Source organism: Callithrix jacchus, chromosome 6, assembly GCF_049354715.1.
Source record: "Callithrix jacchus isolate 240 chromosome 6, calJac240_pri, whole genome shotgun sequence".
NCBI lineage: Eukaryota > Metazoa > Chordata > Mammalia > Primates > Cebidae > Callithrix > Callithrix jacchus.
In genome coordinates this window covers 98,132,227-98,147,548 of record NC_133507.1, presented here as the reverse complement: position 1 = coordinate 98,147,548, position 15,322 = coordinate 98,132,227, and the positions used below count along the sequence as shown (strand labels likewise).

Sequence of the window (15,322 nt, the reverse complement as noted above, 5' to 3'; positions counted from 1 at the left end):
ACTTGGCCTCATGACTTAGTGGATATAGTAATACTTAGCTTGTGATGGAGGTCACACAGTCTAGTGCTTCAAGGTCAGATGTTAGTTTCAGCTAGAATCCAGTAACACAAAGGAGCTATTATTTCAAGTAGAGGACATGGCCTTGATTAAGAACTCTCTAGGTCTGCACTGAGAGTCTCAAATTGGAGCTTGCCCAGCGTTCTTCTCCACCATGCACCCCCCTGCTCCATTAGATTTGCTGTAACATATGGATCAAGTGGCTGGGCAGCTTGTGCCACTGCCTGAACCTGCTGCAGAGTCCTCTCTTCACCTGGTATCTTCCTGAGTCACCAGGTAAATGAATTTGAGCAGTTTTCCAAAGTGTGGTAAATGCCACCTTAAAATTCAAGGAATTTCAATGAGTAGTGTTCTTTTGTAGTAGTAGGTATACCAGGAACAAAGATTTCTCCTCTACTTTAGAGCAGTGTCCCAGCATGCTCCAAGTCATTGGAAGCTCTAAAAACGTCACTGATTTGGCAGGTCCTAAGTATTTGTGGAGTTTATCTCCCATTTTCCATCATGTATATATTCTCTTAGTAAAGTAAGCCACTTCCTGCTCCCCTGTGCAATTATTACATCATCAAGATAATGGACCCATGTGATGTGCTGCAGAATGTCAAGGCAATCAAGTTCGTTGAGTACTAGATTATGACAAGAAAATTGACATAGGCCTAAAGCTATTATGTTGAAGGTGTACTGAAGTCCCTACCATGGAAGGACTACAGTACTTTGTTGGCATCACTAATGAATATTGAAAAATAATTGATCAACTCAGTATAGCAGTATATTCAGTGCCAGAGTCCATGTTAACCTGCTTCAGTAAATATATTGTTTTATCTAACTCATCAGTTAGCCTTGGGACTACCACTTGGCTAATTGTACAGTAACCTATGGCCAACTGCTATGCTCCGTCTCGTTTTGGCAGAGGCCACAGGTAAATTGAGAGACATGATGTAGACCACTATCTTTGCCTCTTTCGAGCTTTTGTTGTGGCACTAATCTCTTCAGTTGTTTCAGGAATGCAGTATTGCATCCAATTTGTCATCCTGGCAGAAAAGGGGGTCAGTTTCAGGGGGGTATTTAGCCTTTATTACCATAATGGCTCTTCCTTCACAGTCAGGGAAGGAATGTGAGGGTCCTGCCAGTTTCTAAGTATATCTATACTAACTACACATTAAGTGACCAAGGAAATGAGCCAGTGTGGGTCAGTGGACAGACACATGGGACGCAGGCTAAAGTACTACGACATGACATCAGTGTGTCCTCACTCCAATCAGAGGAGCATGGTGACTATTTGAGGTCCTTTGGTATTAGTGTCAGCTCAGATCTTGTATTTAACAGTTATGAAATTTCTGCGTTTCCTCTTTTCTCAAAGGTGAATTTACCCCAGCAGATGTTTTCTTTGGGGTAATAATTAGAGGCATATTTTCTGCATATCTCTGCACTGGTGTTACAGGATTCTTCCTCAATGAGACCTAGTCTCTTCTTCAATCCACTGTCTACTACCTGTCGTGGCCTCTAGATCAATAATCAGTGCCAGGACTTGGAATGGCTTGAGTGAGGGTACACAGGATCTGTTCTAGGAAGTAATAGATGGCACCTGGAAGGGACTATAGGACTTGACTAATACATACTTTGGATATGGAGCTTTGGGTCTGTGAGCTGACTTATATCTGGAAACTGGGTGAGGGGACTGTGACCGTCTGCTGTGGAAACTGATGACAACCTTCAGCTCACCAGCTTGTGCATTCACGTGGAGTGTGTGTGTGTTTATTTTTGATTATACAAATCAAGCAATGTCCTAGTTAAATGCCCATCCATTTCATCTCTTGAAACACCACCACCATAGGTTTCTGTTGATCAAGGCAGCCCAATTGCTACTCCAGCCTTGCTGCACATTATGGTAATAATGTTAAGGGCTGCTTTCTGGCCTTTGCCATTCTGGGAACCCATTGTCCCTTTTAGATGAAGGATCTCGGTTCCATGGCAGCACATTCATGGCAATTCCTGCCTGCAGTGGACAGCCACCATAAAGAATTGCACTGATTCTTGTGCCCACTTCCTCAGTATATTTCTTATTGCCTCGTTGAAGGAAGTGTCCTTTGATTTCTCTCAGAGAATTTATCACGTATGGGGTCTCAGGTTAAACGGAGTAAATCTACTACTCTAACAGTTCCTCTCCTCTTTGCCTTCTGACCCCTTCTTCAGAACTATGCTGAGGAAATTTTGATATCTTCACCCCATTTACTGTAGGCCATCATTCTGCTCATGGTTCAAGGAGCCCTCCCAGTGTGGTATCAGGAGTGGTTCCAGCTATGCTTATCAGCTAATTGAATCCCAAGTCTCAGGTGAACGTTCTCATGTCAGTCACCATCCCCATCTGTCTCTTTCCTCTGCTGGGTAGTTTATCACCCTCAAGAGTCACTACTCCTGCACACTTGTCATAGATAAGAACACTGCTAGTATGTGTTAGCAAAGTTCTACAGTTTCCCTAGTATACAGTCTACTACTTCATAGAATAGGGCCTGTATGTCACTGTGCATGCCATGCTAAGTCCTGGCACTGGCTATTGGTCTGGAGGCCATGAGGGCTAGTTGGGGACAGATCCTGAGAAGAATAAATGCCATTCTGCCATGTACCTATTTCCAGTAATATTGATGCATGGTCTTTTGACAAGTTGATCGGAGAGGGTTTTCCTCTGGCAATGAAGAAAAGCTTCTTTGGCTGGCCCAGAGGGTTCAAGATTTTCCAGCTTAACCACACAGATATCCTCACACAGGTTTCATAGTCCCACCCTTACTCCATTAGGGCTCTGAGTGTGACATAGGAGACTAGTCAAGCCTGCACATTTGATTTACTTTGAAAATTTGCCACACGTAAAAGTCATTACCTAGGTCTGATTTTCAGGCCAGTTGGCCCTGAAGCTCTAGGAGATAAGAGTCTCTTTTTCTATGGATACAGAATCTTCACACTTTTAAAACATGCCTGAAGCTAGCAATTAGCTACCTTGGTTTCATTTTCTTTTTGCAAGACCTCAAATGCCTTCAAAAATAGCCATTTCACACTCCCATCCTTATAGTTGTCATTATCTTCTGCCAATCAAATGATGCAGCCATTTGACCTTCCAATGTCTTGTGCTTTACCTGCACCTCATCTCAATCAACTGCAGGTGAAAGCTTGACTAATTGTGATGTCATCACATGTCACTTATCACTAGCAAAGTGTTTTCCCAGACAAATGGGTGTTAAGAACTGTGAAGAGTCTGAGATTACACTCTAGTTTCAAGTCAACACCTTACCATGCCACATTCATGGATACTGAAGGAACACAAAGTCCTTTAGCTCTGACCTAGTAGTGTCATGGCATCTGTGAAAGATCAAAGGTGAATTGTCTCCCAGCAGTGGGTATTCCAATTCCAAAATCTTATACCAAGGCTGTCCTGGTTTCAGTGTTTCTGGCTTAAAGTCCCTAGAAAACACAACCTGAGGCAAAGTGTATTTCTTTATGTCTGTTGAAAGATACATTCCCAGGCCAGGCATGGTAGCTTATGCCTGAAATCCTGGCACTTTGGGAGGCCAAGGTAGGTGGATCACTTGATGTCAGGAGTTCGAGACCAGCCTGGGCAACATGTCAAAACCCAGTCCCCACTAAAAATATAAAAATTAACTGGGCATGGTGGTAGGTGAGAGCAAGACTCCTTCTCAAAAAAAAAAAAAAGAAGAAGAAGAAGAAGAAAGATATGTTCCCAGGGTACTGATAACATGCAGGAGAAGGAAGTGAGGTAGGGATGGAAGAAAGGCATATGATGCTTTCTCAAGCTGGCGACAGAATCACAGATGATGTAAAGGAGTCCATTTCTGGCTGTGTAGGACAGGATATTATGCCTTAGAACAGTCATTTGTGGGAAGGAAGGGAAAGGTTGGCTCTGCCAATTCTTTCCCAGAGAAGCATTTGCCATCCTACCCTTCCCAGTCATTGCTGCTGTCTCTCCAGGCAGCCTCTGGGGAAGTGAGATTCAAGGTCCCATAGCATCTTCCTCTGGCTGTGGTGGGCCTGTGGTCCCCTTCTGCCTGCTCTTCTGCCTCTGACACTAACCATCCATGATTCTCAAGATGTTATCACGTCTGTTTTTACATGGACCCAGTAGGAATAATAATTGCTACAGTGATTATTTTAAAACAATATTGTAAGAGAAAAACCATTTTGAAAAATTGTAGGTGCTGTAGAAAATCTAGTTGTTATTTATTCAGATTTCTTAGACTTGAGTCAGAAGAGGAAGAGGAGGTACTTGAACAGGACTTTGAAGGACAAGTAGAAGATACATAGATGAGGACACAGAGAAGGGCTTTTTAGTGGAGCATTCAGAGCTGTGAAGGACAGAGGTGGGAGATGGCATACAACAGGGCCAGCCTGAGCAGCATAGTGATATACCAACTCTACAAAAAATAAAAGTATCAGCTGGGCATGGTAGTGCATGCCTGTGGTCCCGGTTACTCCCAGCTGAGGTGGGAGGATCACTTGAACCCATGAGGTCAAGGCTGCAGTGAGCGGTGAATATGCACTGCACTCTAGCCTGGGCCACAGAGCAAAACCCGTCTCAGAAAAAAAAAAAAAAGGAGCCAAGACCCTGTCTCAATCAAAGAGCCAAATCCAGTCCTCCAACTCATTTTGTAACAAGTTTTATTGGAACATAGCCACATCTATTCACTTACATGGTGTTGTGGGCTGTTTTTCTACAGTTTCAACTGAGACCATTTGACCTTTAAAACCTAAAATATTTACTATCTGGCGTGTTACAGATGCCTGATGCAAAAGGAAATAATGAGTATATTACAATGTTGGTAATTAATGAATATGAATTGCCTTTCTCTTTTCATCTTCCTCCTTTGTCTCACAAAGAACTGATCACATAGTGGCTACATAGTAAACACTGATTAGTGAACTCAGTCTTTGGAAAGATATTTAATACCGTTGCTTACTAAACAGAGTTAATCCCAGAAATTTACTGATTTAAAATCAATACCATAACCTACAAAGAATTTGAGGTATTTTATTCTATCCCCTTTACACTAACTATATTAATAATAGAGACACTGCCTCACACATAATCACCATTTGAAATCTGACTGTTCTAGAAAATCTGGAATTAATTGGGACTTGGCATTGCAATGACTCTTTAAAAACTACAAACTGCTAAACACTGACTGCGTTTCCACAGGCAGTGAAGAAAATGTCTGAAACATTTTCTAGATTCCTTGAGGGGAGGAGTTATGTCTTGTGTGACTTGGCGTAGAAGGGATTAATAAGTGTCCAGAATAATGCCTGGCACAGGATAGGTTCTTGGTAAATGTTTGTTGAATTATCTGGCAAAATAATCAATTGATTCAAATGAATGAGAACTTTTAGGCTGCAGAACACAGATCATTGCTAGACCCAAGCTAACAGTCTCTGTAGGTTGCACACAAGTAATTTAAAATCTACGTCTAATTTATTTGTCAGAACGTTGTATAACTATTGGTTGGCCCCAGATACTGGATGAACTTCTCAATCAATACTATCTAACAAGAACAGCTACATGGCAAAGACAGAAAGCTCAGTCAGGAGGGACCTCATGGCTGTGCTGCTTTAAGGCCAATTAACTGGCGTCTGACATCTTCCAGTAAATCTAAATTAAATGCATTCTTGTGAATTCTAATTTCAAGTGAGTTTAATTGAACTTGGGAGGGAAGCTACCATTTAGTGAGTAAAATGGAAATGAAGTAATTGAATATTTTTCCAGAATTGTATTTGAAATGTGCTCCATCAAATGTTGTTTCAGAACCCAAGTGACCAGCTGCACATGGTTAATATTTGGAAAGGGAAGAGAAGTATTTAAATGTCAGCTTGTAGCCACTAGGAGGGTAAATACAATGGCCGGCTGTTCAATTACTAGATGTGAGCTCTACTTGGCATTTGAATCTTTTTTTTTTTTTTTGACTTGGAAGTTAAATAATGTGTTCAAGGGAATTAGGATGAGTTTGAATGACTAAAACACAAAAATCAAAACCTTCTTTCCCCACTCTTCCCTCTTCCCCGCACACAAAAAGGATAGCAGTGCTGCTGATTTAAAATTGCAGGCATTCTGATGGGCTTAATCAACTGATTACACATTACAATGTTGAACCCTTTATTTAATAACTACTTATTAAAGGCTCATAGTATTCCAGCCACTGTGGAGGACAGATGACTGAACAGGATACAATCTATGGCCATAAGGAACTTTCAGTTCATAGTGGATGACACCTGAGAATAAAGTGGTATAGAAGAGGAAACTGTGATGCATATCGTAAGAGCAAGCACAGAGCGCTGAAGAGCAGGTAGATTGGCTGCCTGTGAAAACAAAGCACTCCTCTCGGGGGAGGTGGTATTTAAATATTTGCAGAAAGAAAAGAAAGCATGAGACCTACTTGGAGAAGGATGAAGCATTTAATTGGGCTGGTATGGAGGATTTGTGGAATGAGATAGTATGAAATGAAATAGCTGGCATGGTTATAAACATCCTTAAATGGGTTTGTACTTTATTCGGTGCATAGCCTCAAAGCAGGGAGGGGGTTGATCAGAGACAAGAAAGAAGAATCTATATGTAATGCTCACTACCAGAAAAATTCAAATGAAAACCACAGTGTGATACCATCTCATGCCTATTAGGATGGCTACTACCAAAAAGCCAGAAAATAGCAAGTGTTGGAGAGCATATGGAGAAATTGGAACCCTTGGGCACTGTTGGCAGGGATGTCAAATGGTACAACCACTGTGGAAAACAGTATGGAGATTCTTCTCGAAATTAAAAATAAAATTACCATATTATCTACAAATCCCACTTCTGGATATATATCCAAAAAAAGTTGAAAGCCAGGTCTCAAGAAATATATCTGTACACCCACATTTATAGCAGCACTGTTTGCAATGCCCAAGAGATAGGAGCAACCTAAGTGTCCATCAACAGACGGTATATACATGTAGTGGAATATTATTCAGCTCTAAAATGGAAGGAAGTACCATCAGATACTATAATATGGATGAACCCTAAAGACATGCGAAGTGAAATAAGTCAATCACTAAAAGATAACTACTGTATATATGAGGTATCTAAAGTTGAATAATTCATAGAAACAGAAAGTAGGAAGGTAGTTGCCAGGGACTAGGAGGAGGAGGAAATGGTAAATCATTGTTTAATGGGTAAAGAGTTTCAGATTTGCAAGATGAAAAATTTCTGGAGCTCTGTTTCCCAACAGTGTGAATGTATTTAACACTACTGAATTGTTCACTTAAAAATGGTTAAGATGGGAAACTTTTTATTATGTGGGCTTTTAAACCATAATAAGAATAAAGAATACAGATACAAATACAGCAGGGTGGTATGAATTGTATGGGGATTGGAAGAGAGAGAAAGTGGGAAATCCGTTTAGAGACTGTTGCCCTAGGCCTGGTGAGAGGTAAATAGGGCAGGGACAGGAGAAAGGAAGAGGAGTTCTCAAGACAGAATTAGCAAATGCCAAATCCTATGGGATACTCACTTGGGCGGGGGGTGTCAGAGAGGGCTTGGAGGTTCCCAACCAATACTAAGGAGAAAATGATGGAGCCTTTCCCAGAAGTAGTGACTTATGTGGGGAGATAAGGAATTTGATTTTGGATTAATTCTGACTGCAGGTTTTTGCCAATTGTGCTGGAGCTGGTCTTACTCTACTGTGTGCTAAGAGCTGTTGGAAGCTCTTTGCAGTTTATTTTGCATTTTCTCTCATGTTTCTCTGTGTTTGATCTTCAGCTTCTTAGTTGGCCTTGATCAACGGTTTAACCTTAACTTTTCAAATCAAGGGCGAGTTGCACATTTTGAAATGTGGGTCTCTTATGAATTTGTTGACTGAACCCTTCAGTTTGGGGTTGAATGTCTATAGGAGTGGTTGTAAAAATTAGAGAGCTATGAGACTTTCTTTACTGAAAAACACTTTAAAAAATTGTATCCATTTTCATTAGAAATTTAATTTCCAAGCTGGTCAAGTGAACACAAGGCCTTTATCTTTTTAGTGTGGTACCTTACTCGTCTAAGCTGGAAGCAGCCTCAGAGGTGTGAGCTTATTTCTTTACTTTAGGCGTTTCACAGGGACCAGAGGTCTACAAATGTATTCATGTCAGTGCTCTATAAGGTCATCACCTCAAGATTCCCAGAGTGGTGGCAGTAGTCGATTTGTAATTCCAAATCTGTTTTTTCGCAGTTGAGAGAATTCTGCTGAAAATGGAAAGGGAGGGAGGGTGACGAAATAGACTGGTTTCACCCTGGCATGGATTGGTCTACAAAGATAATCACCCATTTGAGAATTGAGAAGTGTCTTTTGAGTGTTTGATATACCAGGAGGTAAAAGAAACATTTGGGGCCATTTTCAAAAGCTAGAATCTGGGATTGGAATGGGATGCAATTTTAAGGTCATTATTCTGTCACATATGTCAGAAAGAATTTTTGTTACTGATATTTGTGTGGAAATGATTGCAAGTGCTGACATGAGGTTGAGCTTTGTTTAACACATTGCATACATATTTCAGTCCTAAAAGACTCAGCTACTTAGAAAATTTTCCTTAGGCTTTGGAGAACAGCTTACATTTTGAGACAAGATTTTTATGGAACAATATATGACTCTATATATAAATACTTTTTTAAAATTGCCATTGTAATGATGTTTATTATAGAAATATTAGAAAACTTAGATGAATAAAAATGGCCCATGTTCTCATTACACAGCAGTAACCACTGTTTACTTTGTGTCGTCTGCCTTTCAATATTGTGGGAGTGTCTGTGCATACAGGTTTGTATGTGCTTCTAATAGAACCATACTGTGCATATTAGTTACCTGAGTTTTTCAATTAATATATCACATATGTTTTCATATGACTGAAATTTCTCTTTTAATATCTTTAAGTTTGAATAGTCTTTATTTTACAAAGCCTCCCTGCTGGACATTTAGATTTTTCCCATTTTGCACTATTGCTTAATGGTGCACATATGTATAATTATAACTATGAATCATTAAACCTGCTATGCCCTGGTTTACTGATTAGTAGCATTTTCTTTTTATTTCAAAAGTGTCCCAGTTCATACAATAAAGAATATAGCACCCTAATTAGTAAGAAAAACTGTGAAATCAGTCTTACAACATAATTGTTGTGCATATCCATTAGTATTTTCTTATCATAAACTCCTTAAAAATATTAACTACTTTTGCAGCAACCTAATAGCATACCCATGTCAAATGGTATATATGCTTAAAGGTTTTTGATGTAGATCACTAAACCGCCCTTCAGAAATGTTATGAGAAGCCTTTCACTTGAGCCAATACCGATCAGCCCACTAAATACAAATGTGTGTTTTGAAATATGTGCTTTCTGTTGACTTTGTTCAAAGTCATTGTGATCTTTAGTAAGTGAGAAAATAAACACAGATATTGCAGAGTAGGAAGTGTTAGGGAGTGAAGGGAGGAAGGGAGAAACAGAGAATGTTGGCAGCACCTGGAAAATAAAGAGGTTACAATTCTATAGCTATGTGAGGGTAAACAAAGTGTCACAGTCTCGATGTTAGTCATCATTATCACAATAATGGCAACTCCATCTTCTGAATGCTGACCATTTTTGATAAAGTATTTACTTTTCAAACCAACTCTGCAAGTAGCTATTATTTTTCCAAAAAGAGAACTGAGGCTTAGAGATGTTGAATAAGTACACACAGCTGGTAAACAGCAGAACCCAGGTGTGTCCATCTCTAACACATCTGTTCTTTCCATTCAGCCATACTTCCTGTCTTGGTTCCTTAACCTCCCTTCTATTCTGGTTTTCCTCACTTTATGGCATGAAACATTAAAGATGGAGAAGGAGAGAGGTTGTTATGGGTCCCATGGCTCCGAATACTGTAAGCCAGAGAATTGCTGTCCGCCGTTCCCTCTAGTAAGTCATTTCGCTTCAAGCTCTATTTGAATTTCTTTATAGATTGCTGGCATACAGCAACTTACTTGTTAATTCTTTAATAGTCTAACAAAGAGGCAAGATGATGGGGAGAGAAAGTGCTGGTCTTGTCAGCTCCCCCCTCACTGAAGACCTCAGTTTTTCACCTGTTAGAGCATCAGTCCTCAACATTTTTGGCACCAGGGAGAAGTTTCATGGAAGACAATTTTTCCATGGAACAGGGTAGGGCTGGGATGATTTCAGGATGAAACTCTTCCACCTCAGTTCATTAAACATTAGTTAGATTTTCATAAGGAGCACACACAGCCTAGATTGATGACCTGCGCAGCTCACAATAGGGTTTGCAGACCACAGTCCATCTGTGGCCTGGGGCTTGGTCACTCCTGCGTTAGAAGGCAAATTGTGATTCTCTGCTCCTTTGAGAATAATAATGCAAAATGATGGTAGTGCAGACAGAACAGATGCCATCAAAATAAAAACAAATTTAGATATGCACCTGACAACTTGAAGACAGCATTTGTTAGACTCACATTTAACAACGGGTTGAAGACTTGGAAGCAGAGTACCAATTTTAAAAATCTGGTGGCAGTAGAAATGGATTTTTGTGAAAAGTAATATAACTTTGAATTGTCTCACTGCATTTTGATGGAATATCACCCACGGAAAATTATCGTTCATTTACAGTCATTATCAAGTCAAATATTTTGTTTGAAAAGAGCCACTGAGTTAGGATGTACAGAAAATGGTTGGAATGGGACTCTGCTATGGGGCAAAGTTGAAGGGAAGCACTAAAATGAAAGTCAGATGATCTTGGAGGCAGTTCCTTAACACCACTGCTCAACCTTGGAGAAGATGATGAAATTCACAGCAATGCCCTAGCCTCTGCATGCCCTCCGAGGCCTCCTGCTTTTGTCAGGAAATACTTCCCTGAAGATTAAAGCTATAATTCAGAATCTAAGTCAAAGAAGAGTGCCTTATTTAAACCCATGATTTTAACACACAGAAATAGGCCGTAGCAGAGGGAAGCTGAACATCTCTGTAGTCTGGACCATCACTTGCAAGTCCTTCTCTGGATGTTGTTGATATCTCCTAAATAATGGATCTCCATTGACTGGTGCCACTGTCCCAAGTGGGGCTCTGTGCTCAGCTCCTTTCACTGCCTATTTGCCTCTCTTTGTAGATGGGCAAATAGCTGATTAGATCCAGACCTTAATATTTGACTTGTTTCTTTTTCTCTGTCATGGGAATTCACTTCGTTTTAGATTTTCCCTTTTCAGTCTGATGGGACCCAAGGATTTTTTTTATTCATTCACTTTTGTCCCAGTGTTCACAGATTTTTACACACATGCGTCTCTGTTGGGTGCCCCTAAATGCTTCATTTAATGAGATTCCTTTTCCTCCCCCCAAATCCAGAATTGTTAATCCACTTTTTATAGAAGCCATGGAGTTTTCTTGAGTGAGAGATAGTAAAAGGCCTGGGTCTCGAGATGGGCTGGCACAGGTACATGGTGGCTACTGGGGAAATCACTTCTACCACATTATGTTGGCCAAAGAAGTAGGTGGGCAGCTCAGATTCAATGGGAGGGGAAACAGGCTCTAGGTGAGGATGGGGAGGCCCTGGAAGGGAGGAATTGTGGCAGCCAACTTTGGAGGCTTCTACACTAGGCATTAATGTACAGTCCCATAAAAATCTTTGGAAACACAAGTATTTTGACAACAAAGTGTTGACACCTTTTGGGTGCCAGTGAACCTATATTTTCTTACCCTATATGCCTTATTAGTAGTAGTTTGCAAATCAGATGAAGCCAAAATAGTTTATAACACTGTTTGTTTCTCCACCAGTGCTTTATCTTGTATGAATAGAATTGAACCTCATCCACGTGTACCGTAAATATAAATTCTTAGTGTAATCGCTTAGTGAGTATTTAAACTGACCTACAGAGTTGTCTTACACTGAGTGTTAAGTACCACAAAAACATCCCTGCACTGTGCACAGCAATATAGCGTAGCAATGGTGTGCATGGGCTTGAGAGCCAGGTTGCCTGAGATCTAGTATGAACTCTGCTACGTACCAGCTGTATAACCTTGAATAAGTTTCTTAAGCCCTTTGTGAGAGTTTCCTTATCTATAAAATGAGGGACCTAATAATACCCCCATATAGGGTTGTAATGAAGATCGTTTGTGCTCAGAACAGTACTAGACATATAGTAGCATACAGGATGGTTCAACTACTATTGTTATTGTTGTTGTTATTATTGTTAGGACAGAGTGATCAGCACTGAATGTTTAGAGTCAGTAATTAGTGGGACAGTTGGAGCAGCCAAGGTACCAGGTCTTCTCACCGATGGTATGCCATGACTTCTGGCCCACACTTATGCTTAATCCATCTTGCTTCATCCGGCTCTAGTGGGTGCATGGCCTAAATGTTGGGTGGGCTAGGTAGCCCTCTGTATTGCCTTCACTTCGTCCAGTGATGGAGTGCTTTTGTACCCCTTCCATGTTGTGAAAGACGAAGACTTTCTCCATCATTCAGGCCATGATTGGCTGTTCTGGTCTTAGAGTTATGTGACTAATGTCAGTCTTTTGGTGTTATATCAGAGCTGGTCTTGTTTCTCAAAAGGATATCTAACCTCAGCCCTTGTTGGAGCTGTTTTACTCCAGGACACAGTTGCTTTTCAGTTTGTTCTCCTGTGGGATATCATGAAGTCTCCAAAATGCATTCACATTCATGTTGAGAAATCCAGAACTGTATTCTCAGTCAGGGCATAGGGCTCAAGCCTCAAGAGTGCTCATGGCATCTGAAAACATGCTTCTTGGAGCAGGTCCTAGTAAAAAAAAATTAACAATATTCCAGGGTACTTTAGATAGAGGAGATTGCGAAATACTCAAAGTGTATGTGGCTAGAAATATGCTATCCCAGGAATCCAGATAATATATCAGCTTTTCCTCTGTTAATTGGTAGATCAAAGTATAGGAGTTTTTCCTGACCTTGATGGGAATGTCTCCACTCAGTTCACACACTGAAACCTAAGGAACTGAATACAAAATGCTGGTCCTGCCTCATGCCTGGATTAATGAGCCATCTTCAGTTCCTTAAGCAACTATCTAAAGCTAAAAGTCTACTTTTTAGTGTAGTTTCACCTTTACTCATGATCACTGATGTGTTGCACTAGTCACAGGCATGTGGCTGCACCGAGGACCAGTGTTCTAATGAGCATGCCTGTGGGCATTGCAGGATGTTAGCATATCCCTGGAGCTGCGTGGTAAAGAGAATTCTGTGTCCTTCGTATCTGGCTGTTTAGCAGACTAGAAACCCTGATAATGACTTTCTTGCCTAAAATAAGTTTAGAATGCTGACTAAATCATTTAAATATGTTTCCGAAGGCATTGATGATTGATGAGTTGGCAAAAAGCAAAGAACCTAATAGGCCACAATGGGCATCAGACAGATGTGACCCCATGCAGGCATTTGCCAGATTAGGTGAACTTGGCCATTAGTTAACCAGCCTTGGGAAGTCCAACAGATCCATCCAAAATGGGAAATATAATTGGAGATTCTCACAGTCCCAATCCACACTAAGTTAAGATCCCAAATAGTTACACCCTCAGAATAAGGATAAAGTAGGAATAAGCCTCAGGGGATGACAAGGAAAATTGCTTGTCTCAGTCCTTGATTCTGAGTGGAAGAGAAAAATTCTCCTATAAGAATTCATACACCCTCACACAGTTTATATGCTCTCACATACTTTGTAGCCTGAACTCACACTGTTTGTATGATCTGGAAAACCTCAGATAGAAAACTGAGTATTAATTTAAATCCAGGTTGGTCGTGCCAGAGGTACCTGGCAAGATGAAACAAATCCTTTCTGGAGGAACTCGCCTGTATCCAAGACCTCAGGAAAGTCTCACAGATAATGTGAGAAATGGGGGAAAATGAGCTCATACATTGGGGGGAAAATTATGAAACCATATACAGAAACAATATATGGAAAGCCTGAAAAAACAAGACAGTGATTTCAGATACAGGCATACCTCGGAGACATTGCAGGTTCAATTCCAGACCCCTGCAAGGAAGCAAATATTGCAATTATGTATAAAATTTTTGGTTTTCCAGTGCATATAAAATTTTTGTTTACACAATCTGTAGTCTATTAAATGCGCAAAAGCATTATGTCTAAAAACACAATGTGCCTACCTTAATTTTAAAATGCTTTATTGCTAAATATTGCTAATGATAATCTGGGCCATCTGTGAGTCTTTTTTGCTAGTGAACGTTCATACCCCAATGCTGTTGACTGCTGACCAATCAGGATAGTGGTTGCTGACAGTTAGGGTAGTTGTGACAATTTCTTAAAATAAGACAATAATGACATTTGCCACTTTGATTGACTTCCTTCCACAAAATATTTCTCTACAGCAAGCAATGCTGTTTATAGCATTTTACCCACAATAAGATTTCTTTCAAAATGGAAGTCAGTCCTCTAAAATCCCTGCTGCTGCTTTATCAACCAAGTTATGTAATATTCTAAAGCCTTCATTGTCATTTCAACAATGCTCATAATGTCCTCACCAGGAGTAAATTTCATCTCAAGAAACTACTTTCTTTGCTCATCCATAAGAAGTAATTCCTTGTCCAAGTTTTATCATGAGACTGTGGCAATTCAATCACATCTTCAGGCTCTGCTTCTAATTTCAGTTCCCTTACTATTTCCACCATATGTGCTATTATTTCCTTCACTGAAGTCTTGAACCCCTCAAAGTCATCCATGAGGGTTGGAATGAACTTCTTTCAAACTTCTGTTAATGTTGATATTTTGACCTCCTCCCATGAATCATGAATATTTTTAATGGTACCTAGAATGGTGAATTATTTCCAGAAGGTGTTCAATTAACTTTGCCCAGACTCATCAGAAGGATCACTATTTATGACAGCTATAGCTTTATGAGAAGTATTTATTAAATAATTAGACTTAAAAGTTGAAATTACTCTTTGATCCGTGGGCTGAAGAATGAGTGTTGTATTAATAGGCATGGACATTAATCTCTGTGTACACCTCCATTGGAGCTTCCAGGTGACCAGGTGCCTTGTCAATGAGCAGTAATATTTTGAAAGGAATCTTATTTTCTGAGCAGTAGGTATCAACAATGGGCTTAAAATATTTAGTAAACCATGCTATAAACAGATGTGCTGCCGTCCAAGCTCTGTTGTTCCATTCATAGAGCACAGACAGAGTAGCTCTGGCATAATTCTGGAGTGTAGGATTTTGGGAATGGCAAATGAGTATTGGTTTCAACT

General features: G+C 40.2%; 1 protein-coding gene across 1 annotated transcript in view; it reads left to right on the top strand.

Moving 5' to 3' along the window:
- The window catches only part of GPR39 (G protein-coupled receptor 39), a 227,956-nt gene that overhangs the window by 56,940 nt on the left and 155,694 nt on the right, over positions 1-15,322 (top strand). The window lies entirely within an intron of this gene.